This window comes from Chondrus crispus, genomic scaffold (genome assembly GCF_000350225.1).
Source record: "Chondrus crispus Stackhouse genomic scaffold, scaffold_34, whole genome shotgun sequence".
NCBI lineage: Eukaryota > Rhodophyta > Florideophyceae > Gigartinales > Gigartinaceae > Chondrus > Chondrus crispus.
Window position 1 is genome coordinate 400,566 of NW_005179250.1, and position 6,586 is coordinate 407,151.

Genomic DNA, 6,586 nt, shown 5'->3' on the forward strand with positions numbered 1-6,586 from the left:
CATCAGCTATTCCCCCCTCCTCACGCACGCACAAACACAGACCCCAGGGGGCCGCAGCCGGATTTTTAACACACGCCGCTCCCTCCGCGCGGTGCGAACGGACAAACGACGCCGCCCGCACAGCGTTGCGAGACGAGGCGCGCGATGTTCACCCCGCCCAATCACTGCGCCCGCGTTTGAAATTCCAGCCCCGCCGCACCGCCTACGTCCACGCACTGGCGCGCTTGGCTCCGCGGCCGACGCGCCCTCCCCCCCCCCCCCCCCCCCGCGTGTGCCGCACGACCCCCTCCAGTGTGCTCTCTGGTCAGAGTCGCCGCTCCGCACTGTACGCACCCCTCCCCCCGGCGCTCCCCGCCTTTTTCAGCAGCGAGGGCAACTGGTGGCCGCCACTGATCTCCCGGGGCTTGTTTTCGGCGCGTTCGCTGCCCCCTTCCATACGACATCCCAATTGTTCATGTTTCACTGCACTTGGCGTGCCGCAGGCGACGCGGCTTTCCCTTCCGTTCGATCCTGTCCTGGTCCGTCACTCTCAATTCGTTCGTTCGACAATTCCATCACTTGATAACCTCATCCCTCATTTTGAAATAATGCAATAACTGTACGTACAGTGCAGTAGACCCGCACACACTAATCGACAGTGGTAAACCTTCTCGCCTCTCCTTCAAACAGATTCAAACTGATATCAAATATCAAAACCACACAGTACACAACCTCCCACCTCGTATCGCTTCCGCCTGCTGCACTTCCAGCCCCACTTCCATTCCCGTGAGACCGGACCGCCCCCGCAACCACTTCTGCCCACGCTTACTTTTCCTGCACCCTTCTGCAGACCCTGAAAACACTGCACTCTCACAACAGTCTCACAAAAAGTCTTGCGACCCCACACAACCTTCCCACAAGAGTTATTCTAGCCTTTCGTACCTCACCGCTGCCTTTTCCATTCTTGCTCGCCTCCACGCTGCGTAGTCCTCACTTCCACTTGTATCCTATCTGCCCATCTCCGCACACCAACTCTACCTTCAAACGTTTGTCACGGATAACGTGGCTCAAAACCCGTTGACTACAAGTATACCAACCACACTGTCAACTACATCGCGCCCAGCGAGCAGAGACCAAGTCACTCATTAACTATCGGAAATCAACTAGTTCGGGTAGAAGGTCTTTAGCTTGTTTTTGTGGTTTTTATGCACATATCTCTGAAAAAATACACACCTGACATGCGACCATCCGCAGTCAGGAAACTAGAACGCTTTAACGCAAATGACGAAACTACCTTCCTAGAATCGCGGGTCAAATGCTGCTGTCGGCCAGTTTTCGCATGAGTTAGTTAATGAATATAAGTTAAGTTGTCGATCGCTTTCACGGACACGTCCGTCTCAAAGCCCGCCTTCGTCCCACACCACCACATCCTCGAACCACCCCCAACCAGAACATGCTTCGTCCTCCCAAAGTCACGTCACATTCTCAGTCTAGAAGTGATTCCCGATGTGTATTCCTTTGTCGCAAGCCGTCGAGGGTGCGCATTCGTGCTAAAAAAAGTAGTCGCACGCATCACTTCGGCACTGCCAACCGCATCCACCCGCGAGATCCCCATGCTCCGACGCACTGCTCCGCGCCGAAACCAGTATTAACACACATCCCACTCCGCCACCGCGTCGAGCTTTCGCACGCCCACCCGTTCCAACCGTGTCACCAATCGACGACTAACCCTTCATTACCCAACTTCACCTGTCAACTCAACTCATATCCTCAAGATGTGGAGTTGACCGACGAGCGTTTGACTGGGTCCCAGAAGTTAGCCGCTGGCAGACACGACCAGGTCCACATCGAAACTAGACGCGTACGTTGCGAGGTCCGGCAGCGACTGCGCTACCAGTTGCACTTGGCGCATCAGTTGGTCGATTGACGGTCTCTCGACAAATTTCACCGTCTTGACACGCGAGTTGGGAAGTTTGGACGAGAGGGCGTGCGCAGCGTCCCTTTCCGACATCGAGTCCCCCAGAACCAGTACGTTGAGTTGATCTTCATTCGGAAACATGACGGCCACCTCTTGAGAAAATGCGGCCACCTTCCATGACGATGGCGCGTCAGGGTAGTCGGACTCGAAAGACGTCCGTGCTGAGACAATTTTGATGTCGTGCGTCGCGATAAAGCTCACCACGCGCGGCAAGAACCTTCGCCCAGATAATTCTACCCACCCAGCCTCTGCGTTAGTGATGATGACAACTTTCCCGAAACGAAGCGCCTCCTTCACAATGTTGATGACTGCGATCTCCAGTTGCTCCAACTGCTTTTGAAGTGCCAGCGGTAATGAGCCCGGGTCATCTACCCGAAGTCCTAGCGATGCAAGGTACGTACTTGGGCATATTGTGTCGTCCCAGTCGATGATCGCCGTTGTCTTCGCAACTTCCTCCACTGAGCATTCCGAGTGCGTCGGCGACGCAGGTCTTGACACGGGTTCGGCATCTGACATTGAGTCCGGTGTGACAGGAGAGGTGGGCGTCTTATCGACGACTTGTTTCGCAGAGGAAACCGTTTCGGAGAGCTCTTTGGCGACAGAGGACACGTGCTTCGAAGATTGTTCCAGGCACATAGTACGCGGGGGATGTAGGATGCGGAGAGAAACTCGGAGCTAAAGGCCTGTTGTTAACAGAACACGAAACGTAGTGTCGGAGAGTGGCGAAACGAAAGGGCGGCGGGGGTAGAGCGGAAACGACGGCGGGTCCGGAGATGTAACAACTCAAAAATGACGCGGTGGGCTAGCGTGGAGAGGGGGGCGGCAAATGACGACGGCGGCGGCGGCGGGTCGTGAGTGAAGGAAGTCGTGGGCGGGCCGTGAGTGATGGGGTCAAATGAAGCGGGAAATAAGTTTTGGTGAGAGGGCCTGAGAGGCACGGCAGGCAGCGCTGGAGATTTTAGGGGGAGACGAACAGCCAGAAAGCGGGGTGTAGTTAAATGGAAAGGATGAGAGGGGAAGAGTTAGCACGGGGTTGGGGAAGCGGGGTTGCGTGCGGGGCGTGAATGCAGGCAGAGCAGATGGTGCAGGACGTTTGGTCGAGTAAAGGTAGGAAGAGCGGCCGGAGGAGGAAGGGGTTGGGGACGGGGAAAGCAGAGCAGTAGGTGGGGGTGAAAAGAAAATGGTGGAGGCAAGTTGGCGTCAAGTGTGCAGATGGGGAAGGCCCGTGGGCGAGGAGGGCATTCTTAAGTTGAGAGAAACAGATATGGTGGGAGGAGTCGAGGTGCGAGGGAGCGAAGGAGGAGAGGGGGTGGATGGAGAAAAGTTTTGAAATTTTTTGGCGTAGATGTGCTGAGAGGGGAGGGGGGGTGTGGGGGGGGGGGTGACGAGGGAGGCTATTGAGACACATGATAGGCAAATGCACGAGGGTGTCAAAAAAATGGACTGTGCGCACAAAATTTCAGCACACTGGGCATGACTGCGGCCCAGGCGTGGGGCGGGGAAACGCGTGTCCATGTGGGCAAGGGGGGCAACTGTCGGCAGGGGGGCGCGCGCCACGCAGAATGGGAAGAAATTACCGAAATTCCATTCAGGCCTTTCGGCGCTGCCGCCACCGAGGCGACGCGCGCCCCGAGCGGCCGGCGGTGGCTTCTGGAAAGGTCCAGACGGGCCGCCTGCCGCGGCTCGTAGCCTCGCCAACACGGCCGCGGCCTCCCCGCAGGTCCGCGCGCGGTCCAGCCACGCCCGCGTTTATGAGCCCCGCGTCGGCATGTGCTCCGCGCTGACCGGCGCGGGCACGCCGTCTCGCGCGGACGGCGGCGGTGAAAGATATAGCGGAGGGATAGCGTCGAGCGGCGGTAGGGTATTTTCGGTTTAAATCTTTCGGCTTTCAGGCTATTATCTCTCCGGAGCATCAGATCGGCGAATTTTAATGTAGGTAGATGGGGGGATTTTTCGTTGGTTCGTTTGTCGTTTTTTTAAGCGCGTGACGCGGATGGAAGGCGGTGGAACGTGGAAGGCCGTGACGGCGGGGCGGACATGGTTGTGGGAAAAGAGGCCTGATCAGCGCTAGAAATAGACCGCCCTCGATCGGGGAGGGGAGACAGGCCAGCTTGTTGCCGCACCCCAGTCCACCAGGCCGATTCACCCACACACGACTGGGCCTCTCCGGACGGAACGTATGATAGAGACAGAAGGGGCGCCGCCCAATGGCAGGCAAACCTGGCGCCTAGAACGCGAGGGATGGAAGGTGGAACCACCCGATGCGAGTGGATTGGAGAGAATCAACGCTACGTGCTGCAGCTGCAGGGGGGGGGGCCTGTGGCCCACTTGCGCCCAGAACGAGCGGGGCGGAAGGGCCCGTCTGTGGCGGGCCGTGTGCGCTGGTGGAGCCTGACAATTCCGATTTGCTGTCGAAAAAAGTCTCGCCCTGATATGAATAAAAGCGGTGGCCCTGCTTGCCCCCCTCGCGGTGGTGGCCCCATGGCCACGGACAGCTTTCGCCCGCCACCTTTGCACGGTATATCTGCGGCGTGCGTTCCTCGGGTGGCGGGGCCCCGTGCCAGCAGCGTCGGGGCGCAGCATCCAATGGGGCGCGGGCTCGCGACGGGCGCGCGCGGAGGGTGGCGCCGGAGGCGGTTGCGGCGGGCCGCGCGCCATGGCAACGGACGTGGCCCCACGGACAGGAAGGAGACTTGCAGGGACACTCCCTGGGCTGGTGCGCGCCCCCCCGAAACATGCGAGATTTAGGATTCGGTCGCAGCCGCGAGACTTTATGGACGCCGTTGTCACAACTCGTCGTCGTGTGCGCTGGACGTTGGCAGCTTCGCGGTCGGCACCGTGACGCTGGACACTCTTGCTGCACATCACGTTGCTGCGCGTACATGCCGAGCCGCGAGGTGGGGCGGGGCGGGGCTTGAGGTCCCCAGAGTCCCTGCGTGCCCCGTGGCGATGTCGTCCATAGAAAGGCCCGAAAATCTAACGCACGCCCTTACGCACCCCCCACCAGGTATTTAGAAAACGGACCGGACGGTATCGAAGATCACAGCAGCAGACAGGGGGATCCAGAATATAATTAGGGGTGCTATGTTGATTTTAAAATAAAATAATAAATCACATGTTGATGGTGCCGAAATGATTGGGATATGGAGAAAAAGAGGCTGGAGGGCAGGGCGGTACAGTATGGGACCCTGTCGTAAAGGAGCGATACCCAAAGGAAAGAGATTTTGTTTTTCTTTGAAAGCAGTGGCATTACAATGATTGAGAGGGGTCCCGGATAGAGAGGGGGCCAGGACGGCTGACAGTGAAAATGGTTGTAAGTATGAAACTCTCGAGATAGCACTGATTCTTGTGAAAGAGTTGTGTAGGCCATCATGGCAAGCAGATAGCCAATGGTGTATTCGCACTTGGCACAGCAGTGGCGGGAGGATATCTCAATTACAGCACGAAAATAGAAGAGGTGGTTTACGGGGGAAATAAGTTTCCTGGGCTCGGCGCCGGCATTTCTCGCTTGTGTTTGAACGTGTGCGAGTGTTGCGCAAGCGGAGGAGGTGTTCCGTATTTACGGTCACATCAGTGATCGCCAGGGTATGTTTTTGGGCTTTGGTTCTTGTGTCGAGAAAATACGGACGCACAGTGTTATAAAAAGGCGGGCCTGTATCCGTGTGTCTATTTCATGACGGTATCACGCTGTACGAGCCGGGAAATAGGGGCTCTCCTGTATATTGTACTGTATTATGTATTAATACGAGAGGAAAGGAAAGAGAAAGTATAGTGATAGAGACTCTCGCCAACGCGCGAAGAGGTACAGTAAAAGAGGCGGCGGCGCCTATTTTTCCGTATTCATTGAAATGCCGCTCGAGATGGCCCGATGGGCCCGTGCGGGGGGGGGATCAAAGTGGGGAAGGCAGCAGTCCCGGGGCCTTTGTCACGTGCGCGATGGAACGGCAGCCTATCTTTATTGCTTGAAGGGGACATGAGAAGCGGTGGGCAACGCGGTCTCGCGAGCGCGAGCGGGGCGCGCAGAATGCGTTTCGCCCACCGCCAACTGAATTTTCGCACACCAGCCCGGCGCGCCGCGCGAGCGACGCGGCCGGCGGCGGGAAATCCGGCGCGGTACACCGCGCACGCAGGCGCGAGCACGCGGCAGGCGGCGGCGTACAGTACAACGGTACTGTACAAACGCGGCTGTAGCGCGCGCAATGAGGCCACCGATTGACGGCGGCGGGGCCGTGCGGGGTGCGGATGGCGCAGCGCGCGGGTACAGTGCGCGCGCCCGCCGTGGCGGCGGGCCGGCGGCGGTGAAAGGGCGCGCGGCGACGGGCGTATCTGCGCGAATCTAGCGCGTCGGGAGATGGCGATCTCGCGAGGCGCGCGCCGCGCTTGTTGTAAAGTTACTGTACCCTTGGTACTGCACACCGGGCGGCGCCGGGGGCCGCGCGCGCGACGAACGCAGCGCCTGACCGCGGGCGGCCCGCGGCGCCCTCACTGCGGCGCGGCGTGCCGGCAGGAAATCGGGGCGCGGGGGGGTGGCAGAGGCGGGAAAGCGATCCGTGCCGGTGAGCTGCGGCGAGCGAGCGTGCGCGGAGGGGTGGGCGGGCCGGTGAGGGATGCGGCTGACGTGTGTGCGAG